The sequence below is a fragment of the Sipha flava genome, unplaced genomic scaffold, assembly GCF_003268045.1.
Source record: "Sipha flava isolate LNK unplaced genomic scaffold, YSA_version1 49979_pilon_pilon, whole genome shotgun sequence".
In the NCBI taxonomy this organism is placed as follows: Eukaryota; Metazoa; Arthropoda; class Insecta; order Hemiptera; family Aphididae; genus Sipha; species Sipha flava.
Genome location: NW_020273356.1, coordinates 1 through 11,774, shown reverse-complemented (window position 1 = coordinate 11,774; position 11,774 = coordinate 1). Strand labels below are relative to the sequence as shown.

At 32.7% G+C, this 11,774-nt stretch overlaps 1 pseudogene; it reads right to left on the bottom strand.

Moving 5' to 3' along the window:
* Positions 1-424: 424 nt before the first annotated feature.
* On the bottom strand, positions 425-10,068 carry LOC112690256 (annotated as a pseudogene).
* Positions 10,069-11,774: the final 1,706 nt, after the last annotated feature.

Sequence of the window (11,774 nt, the reverse complement as noted above, 5' to 3'; positions counted from 1 at the left end):
TAAAGTTAACTATATTACTTTGCACAGTACTTATTATATTATTTGAAAAAGAACCATGATTATTATAAAAAAGAGTACCAACAAATAATAAGTCACCATATTCTATAACAAAGAAACACACAATTTTAATAATTATATTTGTAGGATTTAGGAGTGTAATATAGTAAGTATTTACTACTTCATACATACAAATAAGAACATAAAAAGTATATAAAAAAAAGATAGACAAATCTACTGTAATATCAGTGCATAATATAATATATATCATTAACAAAAATACACAAATTTGTATTAAATAAATAATAAACATTAATTAGTATTGTAATTAATAATGTAATTATTAATGAAACTCTTAGAAATAAAAAAATAATAAAAAAATATGCTGTATATATAACATTAAAACCGAAAAAAATTTAAAAAAAATTCAATCACTAGTTTTATTCTTAATCTTAAATGGGGTCTGGATAAGAACATATTTTATAACTAGTTCTATTTCGTTGGATGCATTGTCAGACAAAGCAAATTTTTTTATGGTTTTCACGGATTCTAAAAATTAAAATTCATTATAAATAAAAACTAAAATATTGTAATTTAAGTTTCTTACCAAATATAACATTCTTGACTAGTAACTTATCGAAAGGGCGTTTTTTATTCCCGCGGTCATTATAAGAAAATTTACATAATAATTCAGGTGTAAATAGTAAAGTCATAATTCGTTTTACCATACATTTAATAGACTTGCCACCAACTGATGATAAACGTAGACACTGTGCCAGTAATAATTTTACTTAATTAATTCTAATATATAATAAAAAATGTTATTTTATTATACTTATATGACATACCAACTGATTCCGAAAATTTTTATCATTAGATAAATCATTTTCAAATATTTCAAGCTTTTCTTCATTTTCGATAGGTAATCTACCATCTATAATAAATGTATCAAACACACATGTGTCACGTCCCGCGTAGTCACACGGTAAAACACATCACAAGGAGGTTCCCATGTACATCAAAAACCACAACTATGGATAAGTTTGACGCGGCACACAGGTGGTGGTGGTGTGCGCACGGGTCGCGGGTGTTATGAACCGAAAGTTTAACAAAAAGAAAAAGACAAAAAAAAAGAAACGACCTCGGGTTGTTGTGGCACAATATATATGTATATTTAATACGCAGATTAAATAACAAACAAAAGAGAAATAATAATAATAATAATGATGAGAAAAAAACGTACACCGCACAAGATGTCACAATTGAAAAAAAAATAAAATACAGTAAGGTCGGGAACGTGTGAGTAGTGTCTCGGTACACGATCTCGGAAAAACAGCACGGTTATATGGTGGTACCTGTCGGACGTCGTAGCGACCGCTCGCGTCCCCTGACTGGTGATGGATGGGTGGACGGGGGTCGCTGCGGCGTTACGTGCCGCGGAGTGGTGGTTGATGAGAGAGATAAGGACACGGTCGGCGACTGCCGTTTCGATAACGGCTGCCGCACGGGTCCGCGTCAAGTTAGATTATTGTGTTCACGTGGTTATTACACTAGAGATTACAATAAGGAATTAGAATATCGAAATCACAAGCGTGGACAAGTGAAAGGTAAAACAACGTTTTTATGGGAAATTGAAATAAAATAGTTTATTGGAATGATGTGGTGACCACATCCTGGGCATTTGCGTCAATAATTATGTCACGGTCCGGAGATAACGCACACACACTCACAATCTATAGGAAATTATCTTATTTTATTATCGTCTTCATTTACACACACACACTTGGGATTTTACACACACACATGCCATATCACATATAAAAGGGACCCGAAAACAAGGGCAAATCAGACGAGTCTTGTCTATGCTGCACTGAGCACCTTCACGTCAGTGTATGTTATGGTCTGGACTTTTTTTTAATTATTTTATAAGTCATAATTGTTAGGACTTAGATAATTTCTATCACTAGAATATTTACAAAATTGTAGTTAGGATAATTTTTATAAGTTAAATAAAATTAATTATTTTAAAAAGAAGTCTTAATTATTCCTGACTACACTTCCAATCAAGCGTTGACAGAGACGTTGTAACTGAATAATCAGATCGATCGGTTGGCACGTAACACATGAGTCTCTAGTCTTTGCCATAGAATTTCCTTCACCGTTTTGAATAAGTATGTCTAATTTTTAATGAATTGAACGGATTTCATACTTCATTATTATCATATAATTCAATAATCTTGTATACTGATCATCTGTTAAAAAAAAAAATGTAAGTAAATACAATATTTCTTAAGTATCTGGGTGGGTAATATAAAGCAAAAAGAAATATAGCAGCTATATTATTTTGTAAGCCTTATAATAATTATCCTAATGAAGAGTTTATTGTTATTTAAAATTTGATGATGAGGTCTTGAACATACATTTATAATTAAATTTCAATTCAATAATAATAATAAGAATATATAAATCAAAATAATATTTAAAATTATTAATAGGATCATTATTATATATTGTTACCTTTTTGAACAGTTTTTATCTTGGTAGATAAAATGGAGCTACGTGCCATTGGAAAACTTTCATCTATAAATTATAAGAACATAAAAGTTAAGTAAATAGACACATTTTTATTGTTTTTTTTTTTTTTTTTTAAGGACATGCTTAAGATATTACAACTGGTACTATAAGTTGTTTGCACAATTTGACTTAACTATTTAACTATTAACTACAGTAGACGCTCGATAAGCAAAATTCAAGGGAATGACATTTATTTAGACTCATCAAGTTTCCACTAAAATTCAAATTCAAGTATTGGATAAAATAAAAATGTAATAAATCGTAACTAAGGAAGATATTAAATTTAAGTATAATAAATAACAAACCACACCAGAAAATGAAGTTTTTGAAGACATAATTGGGCTGTTGTTTAAAACAATAGTTTGAGAACTATCGAAGTCCGAAAATATTAATTTTCTGTTAAGTTCCTTAAACAAATACATTAATAAAATCAATTAATTTATAAGAATATAAAATATTAACAATACAATGATAACCAAATATATAATACAAGTAGTACACATCATAAGTAATAAGTAATAATTTGAAGACCAAAAATACTGGAACTAAATACCAAATGATAAATGTAATTTGTCTTTATGAATACTGTTGTCGACCAGTTTTTGAGAAGATGAAGCTGTTGTGGTAGTCAAAGAAGTTTTATCTGCTTAAACAATTTAAATAGTTTCATTGATTTATATTTATATATAAGGTAGAAAATTAAATAATTTATACTAATAAAATATATTAAAGCGCTTCAAAGTGGACGAATGACTATATTATGTTCTAAGTGCCATGCAAAAAAATGGAAAGATGAAACCCATGGACTTTGCTGCGCTGACGGTAAAGTTGTTTTACACCAATTTGAGGATCTTCCAGACCTAATTAAAAGTTTAATTGATAATTCTTATCCTCTATCAAAACATTTCTTTAATAAATCTAGACGGTTTAATAATCTGTTTCAAATGACATCGTTTGGAGCAAACGAAATAGCTGAATGGAACTTCATGCCCTCTTTTAAAATTCAGGGTCAAGTGCATCATTTAATAGGTAGTTTATTACCCGAAATTGGAAATAATGCTAAATTTTTACAAATATATTTTATGTCAGAGTCGGATCAAATATCTATTCGAACAAATATGATTCCAAATTTAAAAAGAGGTCTTATTTAATCATTGCAAACAGTTTTGCGTGAAAATAATCACCTCACACAGAACTTCAGATCTAATCTGGAGTCGAGGTCTTTTGATGAGTTGCAAAATTTTAAGTTAATTATTCATGCTGACAGAGTTCCTCAAGATGAACACAGAGGTCAATATAATGCACCTACCATCGATGAAGTACCTGTATTATTAGTTAATGAAGATAAAGATCCTAGAGATATAGTTCTACACGGTCGGAGTGGACATTTGAGTCGAGTTTCCGAATTGAATAGATCTTATGATGCACTGCAATATCCATTGATGTATACTAGAGGCGAAGACGGTTATCACATTAATATTTTACAGAAAAATAACCAAAATCGAACAAAAACTGTCTCCTGCATGCAATTTTATTCTTATAGGTTTATGGTTAGAGAAACAAGTCTAAATCATCTACATTATTACAAAACATTATTCAGCCAATTCGCCATAGATATGATGGCAAAAATGATTTCTGAAAGACTACACTTTATTCGTAACCATCAAAAACAACTACGTGCGGATGATTATGTTCACCTCCGAGATGCTGTTAACAATGATGTAAATATTAATGCTAATAACGTGGGGCAACAAGTAATTCTTCCCTCCTCTTTCACTAGCTCTCCACGTTACATGCATGAAAAAAATCAGGATGCCATGACTTATGTTCGTAAATTTGGCCGTCCAGATTTATTTATTACTTTCACATGCAACCCGAAATGGCCGGAAATAAAAAATGAATTATTTCAAGATCAAAAGTCGTTTGATAGACACGATATAATCTCTAGAGTTTTTCATCTCAAACTAAAAAAGTTTATGCATGTATTAAAAAATAAATATATTTTCGGAGATGTCAATTGTTATGTTTACAGTGTTGAATGGTAAAAACGAGGTTTGCCACACTGCCACATTCTTTTGTGGTTACAAACGAAAATTCAGCCAGATGAAATTGATAAAATTATTCCTGCCGAGATACTAAACAAAGACAGAGATCCTATACTTTATGAAATAGTATGCAAGAATATGATTCATGGCCCATGCGGCGAGTTAAATATTAGATCTCCATGTATGAATAATGGAAAATGTAGTAAGAAATACCCTCACAAATTGGTCAAGGATACTCAAACTGGAGATGATGATTATCCGACTTACCGACGGAGATCACCAGATGATGGAGGTTATACTGCAATATTAAAAGTTCGTGGTCAAACAGAAATCGTGGTTGACAACCGTTCGGTTGTACCGTATTGTCCAGTGCTATCTAGGTGCTTTAATGCACATATTAACGTAGAATACTGTCATTCGGTTAAAGCGATAAAATACATACATAAATATATTAATAAAGGATCAGATAGAGCTACTTTTTCTGTTAATCGTGAAAACGATGAGATTAAAAATTATTTGAATGGTCGATACATATGTACTTCTGAAGCGTTTTTAAGAATTTTCAATTTTGAAATCTATGATAGAGATCCGACAGTTCAGCACTTGGCTGTTCATCTAGAAAATGGACAGCGTGTTTTTTTTTTAACGCTAATAATCTTCATCAAGTTATTGAAAATCCAAGAAAAACAACACTAACTGCATTTTTTGAACTGTGTTCGCATGACGATTTTGCAAAAACACTGTTCTATCATGAAGTTCCTTCTTATTATACCTGGGATGATAGCAGAGACTGATTAAAGAGAAGACGGGGAAAATATGTTCCAGGTTGGCCAGAAATAAAAATGGACCCTGCCATTGGTAGAATTTACACGATTCACCCAAATCAAAGTGAGTGCTTCCATTTAAGATTGTTACTAAATTATGTACAAGGTCCTACTTCATTTGAAAGCTTGAAGGCCTTTGATGGAGTCATTCACGCGACTTTTAAAGCTACCTGTTTTGCTCTTAGGCTTTTAGAAAATGACGAGCAATGGAAAAATGCTCTAGTGGAGGCAACTCCTTCAGAAAGTTATTCAAAATTAAGAGAATTATTCGCAATAATCATAGTTTTCTGCCAACCGTCTGAACCTCAATCTTTGTGGGAACAGTTCAGAAATGATTTCTGTGAAGATATTCTTCATACAGAGTGCACTCGATTAAATGACTTGCAATTTACTTTTTCTGATGAAATATTTAATAGAGGTTTGATTGAAATAGAAGATAAAGTTGTTTGTCTGTCTGAAAAATATTTAACTGAATTTGGAATGAACTCACCTGTTCGAAATGAAAATGCATCTGATCCTTTTTAATTCTCAATTTTGCGTTCTTACGATAATAACCGATTACAAAAATTTGTAGAAATCAATTTACCAAAATTAGTAAACGATCAAAAATATGCTTTTAATGTTATTACAGAAAGTGTAATGATCATCAAGGAAGAGTTTTTTTTTTTTTTAGATGCTCCGGGTGGTACAGGAAAAACATTCCTAATTAATTTGTTGTTGGCTCAAATCAGATCCTCAGGTAAAGTTGCATTAGCAGTAGCTTTATCTGGTATAGCAGCAACTCTCCTTAGTGGCGGTAGAACTGCTCACTCGACTTTCAAGTTACCGTTAAATATATTATTTGATACAGAATACGTTTGTCCGATTCATAAAAATGGCCCTCTTGGAAAAATTCTTCAAGATTCTTCAAGAAACCTCATTCGTTGCGTGGGATGAGTGTACAATGAGTCGCAGATCACATATCGAAGCAATTGATCGAACATTAAAAGATCTTAGGTGTAATAATAAGTTTATGGGTGGCATAACATTTGTTTTCGCTGGTGATTTCCGTCAAACCTTACCAGTAATCCCTAAAGGTACTCGAGCTGATGTCGTTAATGCTTGCTTAAAATCTTCCCCTATAAAGAACTATGTTGAAAAACTTTATTTGCGAACAAACATGAGAGTTTATTTATGCGGAGGGGACGATATTTTTCCAGCACAGTTATTGAAAATTGGAAATGGAACTTTAGAAAATGAAAATGGTTACATTTCTGTCATTCACATGATTGGACGGTTGGCCAATAACGTGAAAGAGTTGATTTTTACAGTTTATCCTGAAATTTTTAAACTGTCCAACAAATCTTATCAGTGGTTATGTGAAAGAGCTATTATCTTTCCGAGAAATGTAACAGCAGGAGAAATTAATGATATCCTTCTAAAATTCGATGGACACTCACGTGAATATCTATCTATTGATACAGTTACATCAACAGATGATGCTATTTTCTCTTTCTCTTTCGGGGTTTCCTCCTCATAAGCTAAAATTAAAAATTGGTGCTCCAATTACATTATTACGTAATCTTCAACCACCGAACTTATGTAACGGTACAAGATTACAAATAAAGTCGTTGCGAAATAATATTATAGAAGACGTAAATCTTACAGGGCCAGCGAAAGGAGAAATTGCATTTATTCCAAGAATTCCCATGATTCCCTCTGACTTGCCGTTTTCTTTCAAATGGCTTCAATTCCCGGTTAAAGTTTCTTTTACCATTACCATAAACAAAGCGCAAAATCAAACATTCAAGTACGTTGACGTAGATCTTCGAACAGAGTGCTTTTCACATGGGCAATTATACGTGGCATTTTCTCGAACTGGGGACCCGAATCATCTTATGAATTTAATTTCAACAGGAAATATAACAAAAAACATCATATACTCAGAAGTCTTATAAAATTCTTATTTTAATTCTTTTTTTTTTCTCCATCAACTTCAGTCAAATTCTTTATCAACCATAAATTATTTCTTTTTTATCTGTATTTATTTTTATCATTTATAACGCTAGAAAAATTTCATTCCGTTTTCATTAACCGTTTTTTTTATATTTACTTGCCGATCACACTAAACAATAATATTTGAATAAAAAATTCTACATATCATGGTCCGAAGGCAAAATAAACAACCAATCACGGGTGAAGCTGTGACGGGTCGGTTAGTAATAATATAAAACTACCCAAAGCTAAAAGTCAATGTATTTACTTGTAATTATCAATTTTTTCTTTTTTTTCCTTTTTAAAATAAATATATTTATTAATTGCTATACTTGTATATCGATTTGGAAATGAAACAAAAGTTTAGTGCCACAAATATTGTTATATTATTATAAATGATCATTGACTATATTATATAGTGTGAATGAGGTCTGCGGCCCATGTGATCTCTGATTTTTTTGGACTGTTTTTTTTTTTAGGGCACTGACAACAGTAGTTATTCTTTTAATTTCTTAGAACACTAAGTAAATTATTGTCTTTAATTTACTTCAGATGGAGATATTTCCAATACTTCACTTAAATCTGATAGTTTATCATTATTTTCTACAGGTAATTAATGATTTATAGCTGTTTGTTATTACACATGTGTAACAAGGTCTTAAATTTATTGATAGGTTTTATGCAGATGATGAACTTAAAATTAGTAAAACTATTCGAGGATCTTCTAAGTAAAGTAAATATGATGATAATGATATGACTGAGAAAAATCATTCAATTTATAAAAAACCGATAAATGGATGGTCCCCCTTAAAAATGTCTGTTGGCTCTTCATTTGGTAAATAGTTCATTAGTTTTTAAAATATATCTGTAGCTATAGAATATTTATTATACATAAACTATCTATTATTTATGTTCTTAATAAAATAATATTTATTGTATTTTTAAAGTAACACCAACAGTTCATAGTAATGATGAAATATTAAACACTACTGCAGACTCTAATTATTCATGTAAAGTAATCGACAGCATTGGTTTTACGTCTAGTAATGTTTATCTTAATATTTGAATAATCAATCTCGGATTGATAATTAAACGAAGATTTCATGCTCAAAGCGTTACGTTGCTTCTGTGCAAGTGTTTGAGAACGTTCTGGTGTGTTATTTTGTTGCCTTCTGTTATACATTCGAGTTGCATTGGCAGTTCTTCTGCCAATGCGTGCTCTTTGCGCTCTCGGCATGACAATGAATTGGCCACTTACCCGAAATTAAGGTAAAAAAAAAAAGGTAAAAAAAACTAAGTACAAATTAGGCCAGTGCGTAACCAAAGCGGTGTGCGTGGCAAAGAACCACACTCGACAGTTACCAAGCTCAGACTGAGCCCGTGATGCCACGTGCGGTGAGTTATGTGCTAATAACCTGCTGTTAAATAAGCAGTAGGTATTGCGTATTATATAAGCGATTAACAATGTAGGTATAAAAATAGATAAAACATTATTTGCGGAAAAACGCGTTCGGCGTCAGGCGGATCGTAACACTATTAAATAATAGTGTTGATAAATAATATTTATAATCGATGGTAACACGTTTGTTGGCAAGAGTATTATTACATAAGAGTATTTTTCGATAACGCAAAACGTGATTGGTATTTTCCATACACTTCTTATAATATTAAAATTATTATTAATTTTGGCAAATGTTTTTGGACGCGCGTGTACTATTGATGAATGTCAATTAAATCATTTGATGACCTGTTAGATATCAAACACTATACAAAGGTCAAGTTGCAGGTAGCTGTAAACCCGCGGCCCGCTTAAAAAGCCGCTAACACGCGACTCTTCAACAATTGATTTTAATTTTTTATGAACTTTTTTACTGACAAAAATGGTACTAAAACCTTCAGCAGAGTGTCGGGTTTAAGCCAAAAAAAAATTCAGCCAAATCGGTTCAGTAGTTTTCTCGGTTAGTGCGGTCTAAGAAAAACCCTTACAATTTTATATATAGTATAGATAGATAAACATATTAAAAATATGTTGCGTACAATAATGCGTTCAAAATCAAGGTAGTCGCAACGAGTCGGCGGTAGGCGCGATAATATTGTACCGAAATTTTTTTTTAGTAGAAACTTATTATTATTATATATTTTTAAAGCCATACATATAGGCAGGTGCCTGGTAAGTATAGTTATTTAAACTGTAGGTAAAATAAAAGTTATTCATATTAACTAGAATGTGAACTTGAAGTTGATGCTTTTCGTTGTTTTTTGATTTTCTTTTTAAATTTAGTTTCTTCAGTACATGATGAAAGATCAGATTTAGATTTCGCAATGTTGCATTTTTTTATAGCTTTTGCATAACTGTCTACAACATGAACAAAATTACTATGATTACCTAGTATATAACTACTAACTTCTTATACAAAATCATACAACAATGAAGAATTTAAAATATTATACCTACCAATTATACTGGACAAAGCACGAGCTTCAAAAAAATTTAATTCATTTTTATTTGCTTTTATCTTATTTCTTATTGCTCTTTCGACATATATTGCTTTGGTAGATTTTGGCCATCCACAAATACCTTTTTTAACATAAAACCATTTTTGAGGAACCACTTTCACAGTGTCATCCATTATAAAATGAACTACTAGCCACATGGTACGAATGTTTGAAGTACAAAACAAAAAAATATTTTGAATAAAATCTGGAACCATATTATAACAATATTGTGAAATATAAAACTATTATTTTATTGTACATGTATACTTACCAAACCAGTGAAAATATTGGTTTGCTGAGGGTGCAAATATTTAATTTAATTTATGAATTATTCAAAATAAAAAAAATTTAAATTTGTAAACCAGAACAAAAATACTAGTATAGGTATAGATATAATAAATTTAGAAACAGCTAAATACACGACACACGAGACACGAGGCAAGACACTAGGAACAATGATTTTAATGATTTGAGTTCACAACATCAAAAGTGTATAAAGTGTACGTAAAGTGCACAGTTAACCGAAAAATCGTTTTTATCGGAAAACAGTTACAATAAATAATACAATAATGTATAATAATTATAATAATAATGTTTATACGTTTACATAAATATATATGTGCTGGTACATATATCAATGCGTCTGTTACCTAGTTGTTTTAAAACTCCTCTCGTCAACAATAAACAAATAGACCCTTTAGTCTAATTTGACATCTCGTACAGATTATATTTCACCTTTGCGTTTTATACAGTATTATACAGTACGATATACAGTACACTTTATACAGTGCAAATTGAAAAATAAAACTTCGAGGTATGTATTATTAATGTATTTCGTAAAGTTATGGTAAAGCTAATGGCGTTTCCGTCGCACACAGAATGGATTGTCATCACTATTTCGGAGATTATTTGGAAATAGAATGGAAAAGAAGATGGTGCCGTGAGTGCCACTTGTGCGGACGCCGAAATTGGTTCGGCAAAAAGATGGCAAAATGCACAAGTAAAAATTATTTATAGTCACTCTTGTCAGTATTACAGTCAACCGTTTCTGGTATATCAACATTACATATATGATCGGTGTTTGCCGTTTTTCTTTTAAAATATAAGATATATTCTATTTGAACCTTCTCACACCGCAAGTGCGTTTCGTAGTTTGCAGACGGACGTTTGCACACAAACAGTGTATGAGGGTAAATATGATTGCTAACGGCTATCCATTCGCACCGGCCCCAGTCCCTCAGGTTAGTCCCGAGGCCGCCGAGACGCGTACCGCGTCCATTACCGCTAACGAGGTCAACAAAACGGTCGAGCTCACGTCCGAAACGGTGGTGACCGCTCCTCCGGACTGGTTTACGACGCACCGGATAGACACGCCAATCACATGGGCGGCAGAGTTCGGGATCCGACCGGGGAACGACACGTCCGTCATAACATCGGAAAAGGTAAAGGCTTCGGTCTATCTGTTGATCAACGTCAGGGTCACCAGGACGCGCGCCGGCGGCGAGAACGTCAGCATCCGGTCCGTGGCCACGTGGTCCACCGAGGTCGTGGCCAGGCCAGGGTGCATGGCCACGGACGTGGTGAGCTTCGACTTTCGGTGGTCGACTAACGCCCGGGTGCACGTCATTCGGGTGACCGCCCCGGCTGCCTAGTCATCGCCGGACGCGAAATCACTCACCGGACACGATGTTACACACCGAACGCGACATTTAACTAACCAGACGTGACTCTAAAAAAAACTAACTACCGGACATTGACTATATCGGACGTGACACGTTGAATACCAGAGAAGAAGACGTACTGAATACCAGAGATGACGACCAGACACTTGCAACGGACGACGACGAGGAGGATCAAGTTGTGC